The 22,647-nt window shown below is 40.9% G+C and overlaps 1 long non-coding RNA gene across 1 annotated transcript in view; it reads left to right on the forward strand.

The window, feature by feature from the left end:
- Window positions 1–168: 168 nt before the first annotated feature.
- The window catches only part of LOC105066167 (uncharacterized), a 62,700-nt gene continuing 40,221 nt past the window's right edge, over window positions 169–22,647 (forward strand). The window contains exons 1-3 of the long non-coding RNA XR_012511684.1: window positions 169–376; window positions 648–743; window positions 2,988–3,115. This is a non-coding gene — a long non-coding RNA (uncharacterized LOC105066167). The remainder of the gene's footprint in view (window positions 377–647; window positions 744–2,987; window positions 3,116–22,647) is intronic.

Consider the following 22,647-nt stretch of genomic DNA (forward strand, 5'->3'; position numbering starts at 1 on the left):
TTCTGCAGAGCAAGCGCTCCTCCCAGGCCTGCGGGCTCAGAAAATGCCTCTGCCTGGCCCCACCCTCCGAGGGGCGGGTTAAGTGGTCGGGGTGGGGCCTGGGCGTCCCTAGTGGTCAAAACGATGCCTTTGGTGCTTTCCCATGAGGCTGCGCTGGAGAAACGGGGTCGGAGGTCAGGCTCCTTGGCTTTAAGAGCCTGCGAGCCCCTGGGCGCTGCGTGGCTGGCAGTTTCCCACTCCGCCAGGTTCGACTCAGCTCCCCGGTGATAACGGCCGGCTCTGGGACCTCAAAGGAATAAACTTACAGAGGAGTAGGGGGCTGTAAGTTGGCCTTAGTTCCCGACCAGCTATTTCTGGAGGGCCCTGCATCTGGAAGGTACGGGACTTGCTCAGACAGCAGTGAGATTTTCGTTCCCATTTTGCTGGCGTGAGGTTTGCGCACGTGTATGCATTTCTGTTAATGGCCAGAATCTCCCGGTTGACGGGGAGCAGCACAGTGGGATCCCGGGCTTTAGCTGGTTCCCCTCCACGATGCAACCCAGTGGTAACATAGCAAAACGTCACCTCCAACCCTTGGCACGCAGTGTCCCAGACTTTCAAACCCAGTCCGCTCAGGCATGCCCAGTCAAGCTTTGTTCCTTTCCCAGGTTCGTATGCAGGTTCTCCGGTGCATCTGCTTCTGCAGTCAGCATCTTGGCTTTTCTGGGACCGCAGTGGATACCCCGAGTCCTGGAGGACGCCAGGTAGGTGCCCTCAGTTCTGACTGCATCTCTGGACCAAATGGGGTCATGTTCTCCCCTCATTTCTGTGTCCTTCCGTTGTTCACAGTCCCCAGTCTCTGCCTTCTGGACCCTCACCTGAAATTTTCCAGGAACTTAGCCTGAAACCATAAGTTCCATCCATCATTATGTCCCAAGCACCTAACTGTACCTGGCATAATCAATCCCCCCCCCCCCCCCCGTAAAGAATTGAAGGAATAAATGATCTACCCTCTGGTGTCCAGTTCTGACTGCCAAGAGCACTTTCCTTTAACGTGGCTATTTGGAGTAAGAGATAGGCTTCTGTTTTCCCCATAATGATGCTTTGTGGTTCTAGACTTTAGTCCAGTAAAGGAGCACAGCATGGTTCTTGGAAAAACCTCAGTGATTACAGCTTAGACACCTGCAACAATTATAATTTTTGGTTGAATTTACCAGCCATGATCTCAGCCAGTGGTTCTCAATCCTGGTTGTAATTTAAATCACCTGAGGAGGATTTTTTAACTCTAAGCGTTGGGTTCCCAGGCAAGTCAATGGAAGCTTAATCTCTGAGGTTTGAGCCTTGGGCGACTCCACAGATGATTCTGCAGCCCTCTCATGGTTGGGAACCACTGATGTAAATAGGAGTGAGATTGCCAAAACCTGGTGTGTTGATGACTCTAGAAGCGCCTCATCGAAAAGCCTGGGAGTGGCTGGGTTGCTTCTACAGCCGTTTGGAAACTGCCTGATGTCTTAGAACAGTGTTTCTTACAATGAGGTCACAGGACCAGCTTCAGCATCACCTGGAAACCTGTTGGAAATGCAGATTCCCAGTCCAGACCCACTGACTCAGAGACTCAAGGGATGGCCCCCGCAGTCTGGTTTTTAACAAGCCCTTCAGGTGATTCCGCTGCAGGCTCCAGTTTAAGAACCTCCACTTTAGGGCACATCCATGACACCTGGAGGCAATCTGCTCCTCCGGGCGTCCGCTCCCCTCCACCTGTACTGTGTCTTGACGGTTTCATTATCAGACCCAAACCCATCCATGCAACTGACATTAATCAAACCTCTACTACTGCTGGGTAGTACTCCAGGCTCTGGAGATGTGAAGGGAAGCAAATTAGAGGAGGTCCCTGTCTTCCTGGAACTCATAGTCTACTGGGGAGGGAGGACAGATACTGTTTCAAAACAATAGCCTAATTACAAAGTAAACAGTGAAAACTGCGTGCAGGAAAAGAATACCTTATGATGGGGAGTTTGACCTTATTTGCGAGGATGGCTTTCTTCAAGGAAGTGACATTTGAGCTGGGACTTTAAGATTAGTCTGAGTTAGTAGGTGAGGGGTGTTTGCGGAAGAAGGGAGAGATTCAGATGTGGGAAGGACAGGCACGAAGGCTGTGCAGTGGGCACTCAAGGTGCTGAAAGAGGCCAGCACGGTGGGAGTCGGGGGGCTGGACACTGGGCAGATGGGCAGCAGAGCAGGGAGCAGCTGCAGCAGCGGCTGTGGTGGCCACAGTGTGTGTGCACGTGCACACAACCCCCCCAATGTACAGTAGATACATGTAGCAGTGTACATAGTGGCTACAGTATACATATAAATAATATGTGTGTATTTTGTATACATACATAAAATGTGTATTATGTAATGTGTATAGCAGTATATACGCTGACTACAGTAGTAAGGCCACTGGGTCTCGGTGGTTACCTCCTTCTTAGGTCACAACCCCTCATTATGCCGTAGATATGATTTTGCATCACTGCTAACTCCACAGTCCTGGAGCTTTTCATCCACCAAGTTCGCCTCATTTTGCAGTAATGACAGCCCCCAGGAAAAGCCTAGATTGGATTAGCAGGTGGTACTGTTATTTCAGCACCCTGGGGATTCACAGCTGTGACAAGCTGGTTCAGCCCCACTCCCTTTCTTTAAATCAGCAGTGACCCGAACAAACTAACCCCAACGCCCAGGACATTTCTCTGGAGTCAGTGCATTGAATATGCAAAGGCACTGATAAGGATGAAAAGTGGATGGTTCTCAAAAGCTACAGCTGGAAGCCAGCATTTATTGATTTGTCCACAGAGCCCACTAGACTCAAATTTCTCGCAGAAATTGCTATTCAGAACTATTTAAATGCAAATACTATAGTGTCCCAGTCTCCCTAGAGATTTTCACTTTATCAGAAGACTAAGTCTGTGGGCCTCTTCCTCATCTAATGTTTTTGAATCAAACTTTAATGCTTTGCATTTTTTCAGCTCCTAAAAGGAGTAAGGTGCAGTGTGAAATTGCCAAGGAGTCCCTTAAGGAAGTCACAGGGTGGCGAAGGAGAAGTCACATGTTCCCAGCAGCCCACGAAAGGCGCTCCCAGACACTGCTGAATGAGGTATGATGTGAGCATGTGGGAGGGAGGGTAGTAATTCTGATGTGTGCATGTTGGGGCGGGGGGGGGGCGGATGGTAATAAACGAAGCATCATTTCTTTCTGGAGAGAACAGGGAACTGGATCTTCTCAGGCTTTAAATTCTTCCACTGATTTGAGTTGCCCCTTGGACCAAGAGGTTATGGAGGGGTGGAGGAGAGAGCACACCACACCAAAAGGGAACACCTGGCCTCTGTACTTAGGAGAAGTGATACAAGCAAGGAGAGGGAAACCTAGTGATGTAAAGCTGCATAGAGACGTTACGAAAAAAGGACTGGGGACGAGATAAGGCAGGGATCACCTGTCATTGGGTCGGTTTGAGAGGGCTTCTCTGCAGGGAATCGCGACGTGATAAAAGTCAAGTGGATGGAAACACAGGTCAAAACTCGTCATTTAAAATAACATTGGCCAAAATGGTGATTTGGTAAAAATGAATATCACCCCTATTTTTTAAGATGTTGATAATTTCATTTTGCCAGAGAAGTTAGGTCAGCAGTATTTTATGCTAGTAAACATTTCTGCTCATTTTCTAGCATATTGAGTGGTTTTAATACTTTTGGATTTTTTTTTGCTTTTATATTTTATTTCCAGTTGACATTCAGGCATTTGTGACTTTTACTTGCTAGTCAATGTTTTCATGAATTCTTAAAATTTTGCATTTAACCCTTAGTGAGTTCTCTGTCTGAAAATAATTGGTTAAAAACGGTTTCTAATCACCTACTCAGGTTTTTTTGGGTCATCTACAACACTCTTGAATGCATATAAAAGCAATTTTGTCCATTTTCTAAATTATTTTAAATTGTTAATTCATGTTCTGTTAGTGCGGTGAGAGCGGCCCCAGGTTGCCTGGGACTAAGGGGTTTCCCAGGCTATGGGACTTTCAGTGCTAAAATTGGGAGTCTCCAGGTCAAAACTCGATGGTAGTCACCCTGGGGAGCAATGCCAGCTGGGAAGAGAGAGCCAGCTTTCCCCTAAACACTCACATTTTTCTTTCATAGTGTCATGTTTTTGTCGAGCCAAGGACACATTTCCTAGTCTCCCTTGCATCCAGGAGGGGCCATGTGACTGGATCTCATCAATGGCTGTAACGTTAGCAGAAATGATGCAGAAGCATGTGTTCCCCTCCCTTCTTCTATTTTACCTGGATGTTGACACCCAAGGCAACCTTGGAAATGCCACGCATTGAAGACGGCAGAGCCACTGTCAACCTGGGTTAGTGGTTGAGTGTGGCCAAGGTGCCCCACCATCCACCCTGCCACCACTGCCATGGGGCAGGCAGGACACAACCTTCCATTGGTTTAAACCAGAGAGGTGTCAAGATTCCAGCAGTTGGTGCTATTAATATCACTATCCAAACTTGTAAGCTATTTTTTTTTTACCACTTTGATAGTATATTCTTTTTAAATTTAAAAGGCTAAGGAGTTTTTTAAAAATTTTGTTTCCTTTTTTATTGTAGTATAGTCAGTTTACAATGTTGTGTCAGTTTCTGGTGTACAGCATAATGTTTCAGTCAAACATATACATACATATATTCCTCTTCATATTCTTTTTCATTATAGGTTAATGCAAGGTACTGAATATAGTTCCCTGTGCTACACAGAAGAAACTTGTTTATCTACTTTATATATAGTAATTAATACCTGCAAATCTCAAACTCCCAATTATCCCTAAAAGGATAAGGAGTTTTAACATAAAAGTTTTTTTTGTTTGTTTTTTGTTTTAACAATTCTGTGATATTCTGTAGTCACCATTTGATATTTCTTTTGCTGTCAGATTTGAAGGCTGAAACTCCCCAGTATGGATTCAGACTCAGTCTGGACTTTGGCAGAGAATTCTTAGAACAAGAGTAGGGGTCATATCAATGAGGGAAAGGCCCACTGGCAGATTTCTTGTCTGAGATGGGCTGGGGCGAAGGAAAGATATGAAATTACTGCAGGTAATAATCTTTGTTCCATTTAACCTACAATATAATGCATTTGTTACTCCTTACCCTAGGTTCATGAAAACTGCATCTCCACTCCAAATCTAGAATTTCTCTAGAAAGCTAAGCAGGGCTGGCAGCTCTGTAAATACTGAGGGTATCTGCAGCCGCTTTACCAACCAGAATTCCATTTAGATTTTTTTTTTGAATCTGGGAACAATAGCACTTACCTTTGTGAGTTGAGTGAGACAGTGTATTTTAAAATACCTAGCAATGCCTGACACTTAGATGCCCTGTGAATCTTATTTTCCTTCTTTACTTGCAAAAACAAAAATGGGATTTTTTTTTCTTTTTTTACTAACATGATGCAAATGTTCTAGGGTGGTGCATCCATCTAAGTCCTTGTGAAGCAGATGCTAAGATGAGATTAGATGTGCAGGAGATTCACTGGGGGAAGTAACTGTAAGAAAGGGCAGAGAACAGGAGAGGGGAGAGCCTTCGGACTGAGATGCTGGTAGAAGAGCTTGAGGTTTTGGTGCAGCTTTGAGAAACTCTTGGCCTGCCAACAGGGGGCGCTAGTGAGCAAAGAGCCTGCCTTGGGAGGAGTGGCCTGGCCCCTGCCCTCCCAGTGGGCCCAGGCATCCTCCTGATAGCCAGTTGCAGCCTCTGCAGCAGCTTCTCTCTTTGGAAGGAAGAGCTGAAAGCACAGTCTCATAATTGCCAGGTACAGGGGGAATTTTTCCCGTCCAAAATGCATGGGAAAAAATCCCAACAACCAAGAAAACCTCTATTGAAGGTTTCTCATAGATTTCAGGTTAGAGTTATGAGTAAACTTTCAATAGCTGAACAGAACAAACCGGTGAAAAGTCTTGCTAAGAAAGCTTGGATTTTGTGAAATAGCCAGCAGGCGGAAAAAGCCTCCCATGTAATAAAATCCAAAGCAGCACAGCAGCCTGGGGCTTGGGGCCGCCTCTCACAAGCTGGTTACCGTCCGGTCCTACAGGGAGCCTGCAGTGTCTCACTCCACAGAGGTTCTAGCTCTGAGAAGATTAAATCTTATAATTAATTCTCTGTTTCTGAGACACGAGATGAGAAGGGCCTGAGGCTGTGAGCATGTTGGGAGAATGGCAGCACCTGAGGTCTAGTAGGCTGGGGCTGGAAGCAGATTTGGGGAGACCTGCTTTTCTGGGTCCCGAGGAGACCCAAGGTGTAGAAGAGTTAATGGGCAGTTTAGAGACCTGGGCTTTGTTTTCATTGTCTTCAGTGGTTCAAGTTATTTGGCTGATCTGGTGTCGGTCTTTAGTATAAAAACGAAGTCACCCTGTGCTGCTAGTTCTAATCTCCCCATGAGAGAGCAGCAAATTCAGATTTTAAATTGATCGTGAACACCAGCTGTGAGTCTGGGGCCTGAAGCTGGTATAATTTGTGCAGACCCCTTTTAGAAAAAGAACAGGACTTAACCTAAAACAAATCAGGTAAGAAAACAAAGTGAAAAAAGAAATCACAACAAGTTACAAGTTGGAAACTCAACAAATACCACACAAATTACAAAATCCAGAAAAATAGCCTAACATTTTAATGTACTAAGTACCTGACACACCTCTATACTTTCCCCTACATTATAACAATGATTTTGTCCTGTTAAACCAAATCACATTATCTTTCTATACAGAAACTAAAAAGATAATTCAGAATTTCCTTTAGCATGGTTGATTAAAACCTTTTTTCCAGTTTTATTGAGATCTAACTGATATATAAGATCAAATCATTTAAAATTGGTAGTTGAGGTGTACAAAGCTTGTGACTTCACATACTGAAGTATAAGGTATTTTTGTTACTGCTATAGGCTTGTGTTTTATGGACACAGGCATTCTAATAAATTCTGTTTCATGTAATTTCATGTAATCTATTACTGAGTATGTTCTTGACCAGAGAGAACTGTTTTGAGTAGACATCTAGGAGAAACTGAGTTCTCTGCTCACATTTTTACGTCTGGGGTTTGGAAGGATTTTCCCCAGACAAGCTTCTGGCTTAGGACATGTCAAGCCTTGTTTCTCCTCGACCACCCAAGTATTTGTAGTGTCAGGCGCCAAAAGACATGTTCTGACGCCAGTATGACCCCTGGCCCCAGGGGCTGGTGGAGGCCTTCCTGGAGGCCATTCTATCCTGTTAACACCAGCCATGACTTAACTGTACATGGAGGAGACCACAAAACAAGACATAAATATATCCCACTAGACTCAGATGGAATGTGTTCCCAGCTTCACTCTAGCTTAGCTGGTATCCACTCAACAGAAGTATGAGGCCTGTGGGTAGAGGAGGCCAATCCCAGCTTCAGAGAATAATTTATTATTCAGAAATAATAAAGCCCCAAGTTATGGATTCTCTTTTCAGGTGCAATCTTTAGTTTACACTTTATTCTTCAGAAAAGGTATATTTATAAGGCTGCAAAATTGAAGATGCACAAAACAACATGTATTGAAAATATCCTCTCGTTCTTGTGTCCTTAACACCCAGGTCTGCTCTCCTGAGGCAAACAACAGTACTGGTCTCTTGTGTTTCAGTTCTGATCATGCCAATAATTATATGTATGTGTGTGCATGTGTGTCTATAAAATCATATTCGTATTTGCATTTAAGTGTTTTTTACTATATATATATATACTGTTATAGACCTTTTCCCCTTTTAAAAAAATCAAGCATACTATACGAAACAGGAATACAGTTACAAACAAAACAAACTTACGGTTTATGAAAGGGAAGGAGGGAGGGATAAATTAGGAGTTTAGAATTAACAGATACATACTACAATATATAAAATAAACAACAAGGTCCTATTGTATAGCACAGGGAACTATATTCAATATCTTGTCCTAACCTACAATGGAAAGGAATCTGAAAAAATATGTACAACTGAATCTCTGCTGTACACCTGAAACTAACAGAACATTGTAAATCAACTAGACTTTAAAAAAAAAATCAAATGTTATAGGCACTGTTCTGCTCGTGTTCTCATTTAATAAAATATCTCAGAAATTGTTCCATGTTAGTAAAGATCTTATTTCTTTTTTGCAGCTGCATGATATTTAATTGTCAGAATTCATTAAACTGGTACCCTATTAATGGACATTTGGTTCATTTGTGACTTTTCCTATTACTATAAACAATGCTTCAATGCATGCATTATTTCTCATATGTGTAAGTATGTCTATAGGGTAAATTATTTGATTGGATTGCTATTTAATAGCATTAAATACATGTGCCTTTTATTAGATGTTGCCAAACTGTCATCCATAAAAGTTTTATTAGTTTCCTCTCATCTGCAGTATATGGTGCCTCTTTCCTCACATCCTTGCCAACAGTGTGTCCTGAAACTTCTTGATTTTTTCCAATGTGATAGACCAAAAAAAAAAAAAAACAAAAACTAAGTATGGTTTTTAATGTGGATTTCTTTTATAAATACATCTCTTTTGTTATGAATGTACCTTTCTGACACTGTTTCTGTTGATATGTTTTTTTTTCTCTGACCCTCTTCTGCCGCCTCCTCCCACTTTTAAGGGCCCTTGTGATGAGTTGGGTCCACCCCAGTTCTAAGGTCTTTTGGTTAGTAATATTAATTCTGCCTGCATTTGGCACCTTTTCATATGTTTCATTGTATTCTTTCACTCTGTGACTTTTTCTTACTGATATGGAGGAATTCTTTGTATATTAGGACAATCAGCTCTTTGTTTGAGATATGAATTACAGATGGTCCTGGCCCTCCACAGTTTTTCATTTGAATTGGACATTTCTTATGATGACTCCTATCTTGAAAAATCTCAAATTTTATGTAGCAAAATTTATCTGCTTTTTCTTTTTGGTGCCATACTTGAGCTTCTCCTGTGATTTCTTCTGCTTTATAATTTTATTTTTTACATTTAAATATTTTTACCACCTGGAATTTATTTTGGGGTAGGGTAAAACATATGGCTCCAACTTTTTTTTCCAGATAACCACCCAGTTAATTTACCATTATCTCTTCCACACTGATTTGAAATTCATATAATATAATAATTTCCTCTATGTAATTGGATTCATTTCAGTTCTGTCTTTGATCTTTCTGGTTATTTATGTATTAGTTCACTCTGTTGAGTGGGTTTATGTTTAAATATCCGATAGGAATGGTTCCCCCTCATTATTTTCCTGGTTAGTCTTTGTTTTTCCATATGAACTTTAGAATCGTCTGGTCCATTAAAAAATCATATTGCTATTTAATTGAAATCACATTAAATTTATGCACTAATGTAGGAAGAATTGATGATATTTTTATGTTATAGAGACTTCCTATCCAAGAACATAGTAGGCGCTTCCATTTTTTCCAAGTCTTTTCTGTCCCTAATCTGTGATTTGAAGTTTTCTGTATATATATTTTTCCTTAAGTATACACCTAGGGGTTTTTTAATTGTTGCTTTTGGAAACAGAATCTTCTTCCTTTGTTTCCCCTTCTAATTATTGGTGGTTTGTACACATGAAGGCTATTGATTTCTGTATGTTAATATTGTTGCCAGCCACTTTACTGAATTCTTTTTTTCCAGTTTTATTGAGATACAGTAGACGTAGAACGTTGTAATGATTTGATGTATATATAGGTTGTGACAAGCAATTCTCCAACACCAGCTGGGTATCCTACAATTCAGCATAGTTCTGACACTATCTACCAGGCGATAGATTCCACAGATTAAGGGCTCAGTCCCACAAGACTGCCCTCCACTTTAGATGCCAATCACAAGCCCAGGTTGTTACCTCTGCTTCTGATTGGCCAGCTACAGATTGGAGGTTCCCATGACCCCCTCCTTGGGTTCAATTAATTTGCTAGAGCAGCGCACAGAACTCAGGAAACCTGTTTACTCATAGATTACTGATTTACTATAAAGGATGTCAAAGGACACAAATCAACAGCCAGGTGAAGATATACTTAGAGCAAGGTCCCAAGGAAGTTCCTATCCTGGTAGAGTTTGGTGCCTGCATAGTGGGACATGGAAGTGTCCTGTGTCCCCAGCCTGGAAGTTCTGCTGCTTCCATTTGGGTTTTCATGGAGGCTTCATTACAGAGGCATGGTGGATTAAATCATTGGCTACTGGTGACTGATTCAACCTCTAGCCCCTCTCCCATCCCTGGAAATCAGGGGTGGAATTGAAAGTTTCATCTCTCTGTTCAAGGTTGGGTTTTCCAGGCAACCAGCCCCATCCTTAGGTGCTTTCCAAAAGTCACCTCATTAACATAAACCCAGTTGTGGAAAGGGGATTGTTATGATAGCTCACTTCACTTTTGTGGCTCTGAAGGGGTTTCAGGAACTAAGGACAGGAGACCAAATATTATAACAAAAGATGATCCCTTTGCTCTTAACTCAGGAAATTTCAAGGGTTTTACCAGCTGTGAGCTAAGAACCAAGGACAAAGGCCAAATATATATGAGAAATAGACTTTGGTCATTTGAATGACCAAATACATGTTTCTTATAATTAACAATACCACAGTTACATTTTTTTCCCTTGTGATTGGAACTTTTACGATCTACTCTGTTGGCAACTTTCTTTTTGTTGTTGTGGATGTAAGTTTATTTTTTAAATTGAAGTATAGTCAGTTTACAATGTTAATTTCTGGTATACAGCATAGTGATTCAGTTATACATATATATTCCTTTTCATATTCTTTTTCATTATAGGCTATTACAAGGTATTGAATATAGCTCCCTATGCTATACAGTAGGACCTTGTCATTTATCAGTTTTATATATAGTAGTTAGTATCTGCAAACCCCAAACTCCCAATTTATCCCTCTATACTCCCCTTTCCCCTCTGATAACCACAATTTTGTTTTCTGTAACTGTGAGTCTGTTTTTGTTTTGTAAATAAGCTCATTTGTCTCATTTTTTAAGGTTCTACATGTAAGTGATATTGTATGGTATTTTTCTTTCTCTTTCCAGCTTTCAAATATACAATGCAGTAATGTTAACTTCAGGCACCCCATTACTCCAGCAGAACTTATTTATCTTATAACTGGAAAGTCTGTATCTTTTATCCCCCTTCACCAGTTTCCTCCAGAATCCCATTTCTGAATCTGGCAACCACCAATTTGTTCTCTGTTGCTATTGGTTTAGTTTTTTGAAGATTCCACATGTAAGTGAGATTGTACAGTATTTCTTTCTCTGTCTAACTTCTTTCACTTAACATAATGTCCTTAAGTTCCATCCATGTTGTTGCAAATGGCAAGATTTATCTGTTTTATGACTGAATGTATTTATATATACCACATTTTCTTTATCCATTCATCTATTGATCGACTATTAGGTTGTTTCCATGTTTTGGTTATTATAAATGATGCTGCAGTTAACATGGAGGGGCCGATATCTTTTTGAGATAGTAATTTTTTTCCTTTGGATAAATACCTAGAAGTAGAATTACTGGATCATCTAATAGTTCTATTTTTAATTTTTTGAGGAACCCCCATACTGGTCTCCATAGTGGTTATATAATTTACACTCTTACTAATAGTGTACAAGGGTTCCCTTTTATTTTATATCCTTACCAATACTTGCTATTTCTTGTCTTTTTGGTAATAGCCATTCTAATAGATGTGAGGTGATAACTTCATTATGGATTTGATTTGCATTTTCCAGGTGATTAGTGGTGCTGAACACTTTTTTTTCAAATGGAATTAATTATCATTGCCTGGAGCAAACTTTAAAAACTCAAAATTAAGATAATTTTACACTTGTAGGAGTATGGAAAATTGATAAAGATGCTTTCAAATGCTAAATTTTACAAATGCAAGAGGTCAAGATTGCTGTAGATTTTAAACACATTGTATCTTCGGGCCTTGAACCATGTATATCTCTCTTTTTAACTGAAGTAGAATAGATTTACAATATTGTGTAGTTTCAGGTGGACAGCTGTGATTCAGTCATATATGTACACATATTCTTTCTCAGATTCTTTTCCTTTAGAAGTTATTACAAGATACTGAATATAGTTCTCTGTGCTACACAGTGGGTCCTTGTTTACTTTATGTATTGTAGTGGAGCACTGTCTCATGTACCTATTGGCCATTTGTATGTCTATGGAATAATATCTATTCAGTTTCTCTGCCCATTTTAAAATCAGATTTTTATTTTTTTGCTATTGAGATGTATGAGTTCTCTGTATATTTTGGATATTAACCCCTTATCAGACATATATTTGCAAAATATTTTCTCCCATTCAATAGACTGCATTTTCATTTTGTCGATGTTTCCTTAGCTGTGCAGAAGCCTTTTAGTTTGATGTAGTTTCATATGTTTATTTCTGCTTTTGTTACTTGTACTTCTGGTGTCAAACCAAAAAAATCATTGCCAAGGCCAACGTCAAAAAGCTTACTCTAGAATTTTTTGGTTTCAAGTCTGACGTTCAAGGCTGTAATCCATTTGGGGTTGTTTTTGTGTATGGTGTAAGATAGTGGTCCAGTTCCATTGTTTTGCATGTGGGTGTCCAGTTTTCCTTGCAGTATTTATTGAAGAGACTACCCTTTCTCCATTATATATTCTTGTCCCTTTTGTTGCAAATTAATTGTCCATATGTGCGTGGGTTTATTTCTGGACTCTCTCTTCTGTTATTTTGGTTTATGTTTTATTCTTTATGCCAGTACCATACTGTTTTGATCACTATAGCATTGCAGTATCACTATATCTTTGCAATATAGTTTAAAGTCAGGAAATGAGATTTTTGACTTTGTTCTCTTTTTTCAAGTTTTTGTTTTTGTTTGTTCTGTTTTTGCTATTTGGGAATCTTTTGTGGTTCCATACAAATTTTAGAATTGATTTTTCTATTTCTTTGAAAACACCATTGGAATTTTGATTAGGGATTGCTTTGAATATGTAGATTGCTTTGGGTAATATGGACATTTTAACAAGTTAATTTTTCCAATCCATGAGTTCAAAATATTTTTCCATTTCCTTCTTTCAGCAATGACTTACAGTTGTCAATGTATAGATCTTTCATCTCCTTGGTGAAATTTATTTTTGCATATTTTATTCTTTTTGATGCAATTATAAATAGACCTGTTTTACTAATTCATCTTTCTGATAGTTGGCTGTTAGTGTATAGAAATGCAACTTGTTTTTGCATGTTGATTTTTATATCCTGAAACATATGATCTATTCTGGAGAATGTTCCATGTGTGCTTGAGAAGAATGTATATTCTGCTGCTTTTGGGTGGAATGTTCTGTAAATGTGTGTTAAATCCATCTGGTCTAACATGTTGTTTAAGTCCAGTGTTTTCCTTGTTGATTATCTGTCTGGATGATCTGTTTTTGAAAGTGAGGTATTGAAGTCTCCTACAATTAGGTATAACTATTTCTTCCCTTAGGTCTGTTAATATTTGCTTTATATATTTAGGTGCTCCCATGTTGGGTGCATAAATATTCACAAACGTTATATTCTCTTGTATTGATCCCTTTATCATTACAAAATTACCTTATTCACCTCGTATTGCAGTCTTTTTCTTAAAGTCTATTTTGTCTATATGTATAGCATTCCCAGCTTTCTTTTGGTTTCCATATGCATGGAATATTGTTTTCCATCCCTTCACTTTCAGTCTGTGTGTCTTTAAAGCTGAAGTGAATCTCTTGTTGGTGGGATGTAGTTGGGTCATGCTTTTGTTTTTAATCCATTAACCACTATATCTTTTGATTGGAGAATTTAGTTCGTTTACATTTAAAGTAACTGTTGATAGGTATGGACTTACTATTGCCTTTTTGTTAATTGTTTTCTGATTGTAATTTCTTTGTTCCTTTCTTCTCTTCTGTGATTTGAAGATTCTCTGTAGTGGTGTGCTTAGATTCCTTTTTCTCTTTTGTGTAACTATTACAGGTTTTTGCTTTCTGGTTACTATGAGACTTAATAAAACACTTTCTATTTATAACAACTTAAGTTCAAATGCTTACTAATGCTCTATGTTTGTACTTCTGCCCCTCATCCCCATGTTTTATGTACTTGATGTCACAATTTACATTTTTATACCTTGGGTATACTTTAACAACTTACGAAGTTAGTAATTTTTTTACTACTTTTACTTTTTAACCTTCATACTAAAGTGATTTACCCATCACCATTACAATATGAGAGTATTATGAATTTAACTACGTATTTACCTTTACCAGTGAGATTTATACTTTTGTATGTTTTCCAGTTACTAATTAGTATCCTTCATTTCAGGTTGAAGAACTCCCTTTATTATTTTAAAGGATTTAACTGAATTCAATTTATTTAGGGGGGAGGTAGTTAGGTTTACTTATTTTATTTATATTTAGAGGAGGTACTGGGGATTGAACCCAGGACCTTGTGTATGTTAAGCATGCGCTCTGCCACTTGAGCTATACCCTCCCTGCCCTGAAGTCCCTTGACCCTTCTTGTGAGGCTGGCCTAGTGGTGATGAACTCCTCCAGCTTTTGCTTTTCTAGAAAACTATCTTGTCTTCAATTCTGAAGGACAGCTTTGCTGGGTAGAATATTCTTGGTTTGCGGTTTTTTCTTTCAGCACTTTGAATATTTTGCCACTCCCTCCTGGCCTATGAAGTTTCTGCTGAAGAAATCTTCTGAGTCTTATTGGGGTTCCCTTGTCTATAGCAAGTTCTTTTTCTCTGGCTACTTTTAAGTTTCTCTCCTTGTCTTTAATTCTTGACACTTTAATTGCACTGTGCCTGTGAGAGTTTGGATTCATCTTGTTTAAAACTCTCTGAGCTTCCTGGATCTGGATGTCTGTTTCTTTCTCCATGTTATGGATGTTTTCAGCCATTGTTTTTCTGAATAAGCTTTTTGCCCTCTTTTCTCTCTCTTCTCATTCTGGGACCCCTATAATGCAAATATTCTTTAGCTCTGTGATTTGTGATTTCTTATATTTTCTATCTTTTTGTTGAAATTCCCACTTTATTCATTCATGGTTCTCCTGACCTTGGTGAGTATCTTTATGACCATTATTTTGGACTCTTTATCTGGTAAATAACTTATTTTCATTTCGTTAAGGTCTTTTTCTGAGATTTTTATCTGTTTTGTTTGCAACATATACCTCTGTTCATGTATTTTCCTTGACTCTGTGTTGGTTTCTGTGCATTAGACAAAGCACCTTTCCCAGTCCTGATGTGGGCTTATGTAGAAGATGAACCTTATCATTTAGCTTGGCCCTAGCTCTTGATGTCTTTCAAACCTTTGTGTTTGTCCAAGCAGCCCTCTTTGCTCTTAGTGGCTCCCATAGTTGAGGGTGTGCCAAGACCTATCAGTGTCCCAAAAGGGAGGATTGCACTCAGCACTTAGATGCAGGCTGATTGGATGCTGGACCCACAAGCAGCAGCTTTTAAAGTCTGCAGGTAAACCTCTCTCGGGGGAAAGACTGAGGCTGGGCATTTCTCTGTCCCCTCTGTACTGTGCCCTTGTGGGGATACCTGGTTAAGAAGTTTTTCTTTGCCACAATTATGTGGGGCCTGGAACTCAATCCCTCTGGCCATCAGACCGAGGTTATAAAGATTTGTGTCCTCTGGGTAGCATCTCCAAAAACCAGGCCCCAGACATGTGCATAGTTTCTTTCAAGGAGACAACAGTGACCTGGAACGGGGCAGAGGAAGAGCGTGAAGATGGCACCTGCTGGCCTCCCTGGTTTGCAGGGAGAACTGCAGTCTGTTCCGAGACGTGTGCTAAGTTAGCCGCCTGACCTGTAGGCAGCAGCGTTTAAAGTATGCAAATAGACCTCTTTGAGGCAAAGATTTAGATCTGGGCATATCTGTCTGCTGCCTCTGTTCTGATCCCTGGGTGGATGGCTGCAGTGAATCCTCATGAGCCTTTAAAAATGGCATCTTTCTTTGCATGGTTTTGTGGTTGTCACGGGTGCAGTCCCCGTTGGCTTTCATAGCTAGGTGTTTTGGGGGCCTGTCACTATGGGGGTCTTAAAGTTGGGGCAGTAGTTGTTGGTTTCAAACCCTTCACTCCTCAGGGAGAATCTGAGGTTGTGAGTTGCCTCCTAATTATGTTTCTCTGAGAGGGTGGGACTTATAGTGAGAGTGTGTCTCAGTGTTTCCTATTCTTTTTGATGTGGGTTTTTTCTCATTTTCCCAGTGTGTAAGGGTCACTCAGCTAGTTTCTGGATTTCATTAAGAGAGACTTGTTCGATGTGTGGGCTGTAGATTTGGTGTGTCTGTCTGAGGAGGTGAGTTCAGGAGATTCCTGGGTTGCTATCTTGGACCAGAACCCTTAAATTCTTGTTTGTTTTGCTTTGTTTATAAGTAGTTTTGGTTCTCTTAGTGTTTTTATGTGAACAATCTTATAATCTGCAAATAATTATAGTTTTGCGTTTTCCATTCCAATTTTATTCCTCCAGTTTCTTTCCTTCTGGTTGTTTGCATTGTTACAATGGTAAATGAACAATCGAGGTGATAGGGGATGACCATGCCATCTCGTTTCTGACCTTTATGGAAATGCTTCTAGTATAGCCTCATTAGGCTGGCTTTTGGACGGAGCCGTGGAGAGCAAGTTATTATCTTAAAAAATGTATACATCTATTCTTCAACTAATTAAGGGTTTATATCAATAATAAGCATTGATGAAACACATGGCCTGGCTGTGTAGTTGACTGTATAAACATTTGAGACATCCGATTTGAAGTGAACATTCTCCGGTTGTGGCATGCCAGATCTTCCAAGCGTGTAAAACTGATGCTGCTCATACTTTGTATCTCTAGGGAGCCAAGAAAATCCCTTGAAATATTACTCACTGTGGCCTGCCTGCCTCCCCCACCCAATTCGTGAGAAGCATGCACGTTGCTCAGTAGAAGGATTATTATTGCTGGAAAGCAAAGGGGAAGAAATGGCTGAAAAATGGTGTACTGGTTTCCTGTTGCTGCTGTAACAAATAACCACAAATTTAGTGGCTTGAAACAATGCAAATTTATTATCTTACAATTCTGTAATTCAGAAGTCTGAAATAGGTCTCCCTGGGCTCTGAAAGCTCTACGGGAGAATCTGTTTTCTTGCCTTGTCAGCTTCTAGATACTGTCCCTGTTTTTTTTTTTTTTTTTTTTCACTTATGGCCCCTTCTTCCATCTTCAAAGCCAGCAACATAGCATATCTCTGAGGCTGCTTTCATTGTCAGATCTTTCTCTGATTCTGTTCTGCTGCTGCTTCTACTTGTCAGGACCACTGTGATTACATTGGGCTCACCCCAATATTAAGGTCAGTTGATTTGCAAGCTTAGCTCTGCCTGCAACCTTAGCTCCCCTATGCATGTCACCTAACATCTTCAGAGAATCCAGGGATTAAGAAGTCTTTGGGAATGATTCTCCTGCCTACCACAAGTGGCATAAATTTAGGAGGGTCTGTGGGGTCTGAGTGGAGGGACCAAACCTAGGGAACCATGCGAAAAGAGGAGGTGGCAGCATTGGGGGAATCCCAGGGGATAGAATGAGAGAGTTTTGACTGGACGACCATCAAAACATAGACATTGAGGACCTGGTGGGGTCTTGCTGATCCCAAGTGGAAGGCCGAGGAGGCCAGACCCTCTGTTTGGCAATGTGGCTGTGTGGAGTCAGGCAACATGAAGGGCCGGCTGGCTTCCGTGAGCCTCCCAAGGTAGCTGCCTTTGTGGAGTCCTTGAAAACAGAACGTGCAGCCGTGACGTGTAATAGAGTTCAGGGTCAAGTGCCGTCATAGCCAACTCCAGAGGATGGTTTGTAGTCTTGGTTGCATGTGTATTTGATTGCCTTTAATATTGCTTGACACGAATGGACTGCTGGCTGGGGTTGATCTGTTTCTGCTACTTGGAGATTTTTATTGTAATTGTTTTTGTGGAAAAGACTGTTTATGGCGATGCTTTGAACTTACACTCCTTTTTTCATCTCGCTATCTCTGTCACTTCTGAGACAGTCTGGTGACAGTGTGCTTTAAGGGCTTTATTACGTGTCTTCTAGACTTTTTTCCCTTTTATTTCCCAGCTTTGGGGGTGGGGGAGGGCATCCCTGGGTTACGTGTGGAAAGAAATGATCAGAGTCAGTATGTTGTCAAACCTGATTATCTGGGATTGTTCAATTTGCCTTTGATCTCCATGAGTCTGCAAGATGCTAAATGTTTTATTAATTGTTCATTTAAATTTGTGGGTAAATGTAATACCTCATTAAACAGAGAAGCAAGGGAAGCCTTATTATCCTTTCCTTCGGCCTATCAGCACAAAAAGAAACAAATCTTAGTTGCTTATGCTAGTTTTAAGAGTCTTATTTATCAAAATGGCAAAGATTGTGGTTTTCATCAGGCTCTCAGGGTCCTTGCTATGTGGGCATTGGCTTTGCCGGTGCGTCTTTCTGGCACTTGCTTACACGATGCCTCTGATGGGCAGGTCTTGGTGTAAAGGCCCGAGGTAGAATATACTGCCTGCCCTGATTAAAAAAAGTCAAAATACTCCCTGCTTGTTACATATGTGTTGTGCTTTAGCATTTGTAAAACATCATTATATATAACATCTCATAGAGATTCTTCAAGTGGAGGGAACTCCTCACTGCTCCTGGGGAATATTAATACACATTAATATGTATGTGGGAGGTATGCATGCATCTCTGTAGTATTTGCATGATGATTTATAATTTACAAAACCCTCTTACAAATACATCCTCTCAAGGAGAGGAAATTGCATACTGCCCCTGCTCCCTTGGGTATAAATAAATATTAAATTGTGCTTAATGGCACCAGGATTGTTTCCTTTGTTAAATTAGATCCTTAAAAACTTGGACACCAGCAGACTTGAAGCTTCACTGAGGACCACTGATTTGTGCCAGGAAAGATGGCATTAGTGTGCTATTACAAGAAAACTCATCAGCTCTTTTGAAGTTTTTCCCTTGATGTGCTGATGATTTCTTGCAGCTGGGAGAATAGAACTTAGAGCAACAGCTCTTTAGCAAGCTGTCATTGCTCTGCCTGGATTTCCTGCCCACATTTCTTCTTCTTTTTTCCATTTTTTAAGCCACAGGCAAATGGCCATCCACTTCAGGTATCAGTGAACGCTTAGTGAGGCAGATGCCCGCTGGAAGGATGTGCATGCCACAGGGTCTCGTACACCTACGGGCACCATTTTTGAATTCAGTTACATTTTGGGAATGTCTTTTCCTGGCATTTCTTTTTTATGTCACCTAGGTTTGATAGAAATTGAAAGCGTTTTCAGATGCCGGATCTGCTCATATTCCTTGACCCTCTCTGCTGCTTACTGGGGTGCTGAACTGGGTGTTTTTCTTTCTGACACACTACATTCAGAGGCCATTGAATCTGTGATAATAATATTTATTCAATGAAACCAGAGTTATTTCAAATATATACCTCTCAGAATCTTACATCATATGTCTCCTCTTAAAATAATTGACTAATTTTAAGGAAATCTGATACCCAATCTCAAGAAACTCCTTAAATTATACTTGTGGATAGTTTTGAAACAAAATGCCTTCTGATACCCATTTTTCTTTCTTTCTTTTAGTAATAGAGCTATGTGAGTTTTAGCTAGGCATGTGGCTTCTGGCTTTAAAGTACAATTCCCAGCCTCCTTTACAGCTGCATATGGTCATGTGACTGAGTTTGGGCCAATGGGATGTGAGTGGGGTGTGCAACTTCTGGGTTTCCACTTAATGATGCTTGCTTCTCCCTTTGCTCTTCCACCACCTGGGAAAAGGCAAGAGTGGACCAGACTCGCAAACCACATGTTGTGGTTTTGCCCCATATCCACTCTCCTCCTCCCTCAGACTACTCGCCTATGGACTGCAGTGTCTGTTGACACAGCAGTTTGCTCTGTTCTTTAATAAAAATGTGAAAATCGAGTACTCATGTCAGAGAATACAAGAAATTTCAGTGAAAGCTGCCTATGGGGATAAGAGTTACAATGACTAATGATTGTAACTGGTCCCCTGCCTTCATTCTCTTCTTTCTCCAAGCCATTCTCCAAATGGCTGTCAAAGACAGGTCAGTCTGCTGCTAAAAATTTTAACATCTTCTGGCGGCTCTCAAGGTATCTAAAATCCCAAATCCTTAGCATAGAGCAGAGTCCATATCAGAATCTGCTTGGGATGAAAACAATAGAATTCCTGGCTAAAAATAATGTAAACATTAAGGCTTTGATCTTCTCTCATAATAGAGGATCTGGAGGAAGGTGTTTGCTGGGTTGGTTAGCCTGGAATGTCAGGACTCTGCTTGCCTTTGAGTTCTCTTGGTTTTTCCCTCATAGTTCTAAGATGGCTGCAGTGGCTCCAGGCTTCACATCCTCTCACCTATTCTAATGCAGGAAGGGAAAAGGCACTCTTTTTATCAGGGAGAAAAATCTTTTCCAGAACCCTTTGTCATATTTCTTTGGACTGAATCATATGCCTATGCCTTAGCTGCAAGTTGACTGGGAAAGTGAGAATCCATTGTGGAAGGGAAACTTTGCTTATGATACACAGGGAGCAGGCATGGCTGTAGGGCAGGCAGTTAAACATGAGCTCCAAGAGCCTCATGTTCTTCCCTGAAGCAAAAAATATGACTATAAGTTGAAAATAAATTTATTTCCTGTGACCATCAGGCCCATTACAAACATTTCTTCTGATTTGTTATTGTTATGATTTATTGGTCAGAACACAACTGACCAAAGTAACATGATACACACTTTGGTAAATAATGAAATAAGACAAGTCAGATTTTATTGGACATATATTTCTTAATGCTATTAAAATACATACAGCAGAAGAATATTATTTATTGCTGGAGTGGGATAGGGTTTAGCTTCACTTGCATTTTAATTTTTATGTTTGTAGATTGAGGTGTTGAGTAATCTCACTCACAAAAATAAGTTGGTGGAAATGCAAAGGCATTTTATAACTGCAAGGTTGATGGGTTCTTTGGACTCCTGAGTTATATACTGAAATGCACATGGTGATCTGTAACAAAAATTGAAAGATTTGGGATGAGTGAGGGGTATTTCTTTCTCTTGAAAAGGAGAAGGGGAGTGGGGAAAGGGGACCTCAGAATACTTCCACGAAGAAGTGAATTCAGCAGATCAGTTGTAGGAAGAGGGCAGAGGAAAGTTGAGAGTTGAAAACTGATGCCCTCAAAACCATGCCTGCTCAGTGTTCCTCTTGGAGAGTCTTTGGAGACCCCCAGTGATACATGTACCTCAGTTTAAAGATGACTGGTTATGAAGATAAAATGTACCCAAAAGCCTTTTGTGTGTGGTAAAGAATGTTACAAGTGACATTAATAATTGTATACTTTGTTTTTCCAAAATTGGGATGACAGCCCACAGGGGCTCTAAAGACTTCACGTTAGGTCCTGAAAGCTGCCTGCTAACAGACAAGGTAGCTCCCTGCTGGGCTGGCTGAGAACATCCCCCCTAGTATAAAGAAAGTTGAAGGAAGAGGGTGAGAGGTCACCATTTCTGGGGAGTGCTGAGTGGGGCTCGAGAAGGTGAGGGAGGTTGGAGCAGGTGCAAGGGTGAGGGTGCCCTCCTGTCCTTTGGCTGGATGTCTGCTCTTGACCGCACTTGCTGATCAGCTGTTCTACACTGATCAGGTCTAATCTGTGTGAACAGAGGAAAGAGCCCTGGAGGGAGCCACTGTTACCCACTTGAGGTCCCCATTTTAGGACACACAGAAGATGTTATCTTCCCAGATAGAAGCTCAGGCCCAGGAGGTCAGACGAAACTGGGGTCTGTAGGCTTCTTAGGCTGCAGAGTGGGCCAAAGGGACATGCCTGATGGTAAGAAGTCACCAGTGAGGGCAACCAGGCCACGAGGTCACTGTCAGTGGTTGGCGGAGGTGCCTGGGGATGTGTTCTCTGCCAGCTGGGCTTGGGGGCCACAGTTAGATTGGTCATAATGAGACCAAAAAAAAACAAGGGGGGTGGTTTGGCGACCTCAATGCAGCTACTGTGTAATTGCTGAGGTTGGAGAGGTCCTTTGGTTTCCTTGCCTTTCTCCTGTGCCGACACCGGAAGAGCAGGCCTGGGAAAGGGGCTGGGAGACTGGGCCAGGCTCGTGCCTCTGGCCGCTCCATGCAATGCTGCTCGGGAGCTGACAGCTTGTGACAGCTCCACGTTCACTGACTCCACTTGGAAGCCTGAAATCCAGCTGGTGGGAGTATTTACCCCCATGAGAATCAGCAGAAGCTACAAATCTGTGCTCCCCCCTTCCCTTCTGAGCTGAGAAGCGTGTTAGGGTCTCACCTCTACCGGCACACCACTGACTCCAAATCCCTGAGACGAGGAGCCGAGCATGGTGTTGGGGAAGAATGAGTCAAATATGAGCCCGAGATTTAAAAATGGACAAGGCTGGTGGTGGGAGGGGTGCAAAAAATGCAAAAAAAAAAAAAAAAAAAAAAAGTGGAAGGCTGAGGCCCTGAGATGAGACTATGTTAATAATAAAGTAATTGACGAGCTGTTAAGTGGGATTAAAATGTCCTTTAAGAGTATCTCCTACCCAACAGAAGAGTAGAATTTGGTAAAACAGCATAGTATTTTAGAAAAATAATCTATCTCATGTCTATATTTTATAAATGAAACCTCCTTAATCAAACTGTAC

The sequence above is a fragment of the Camelus bactrianus genome, chromosome 14, assembly GCF_048773025.1.
Source record: "Camelus bactrianus isolate YW-2024 breed Bactrian camel chromosome 14, ASM4877302v1, whole genome shotgun sequence".
NCBI lineage: Eukaryota > Metazoa > Chordata > Mammalia > Artiodactyla > Camelidae > Camelus > Camelus bactrianus.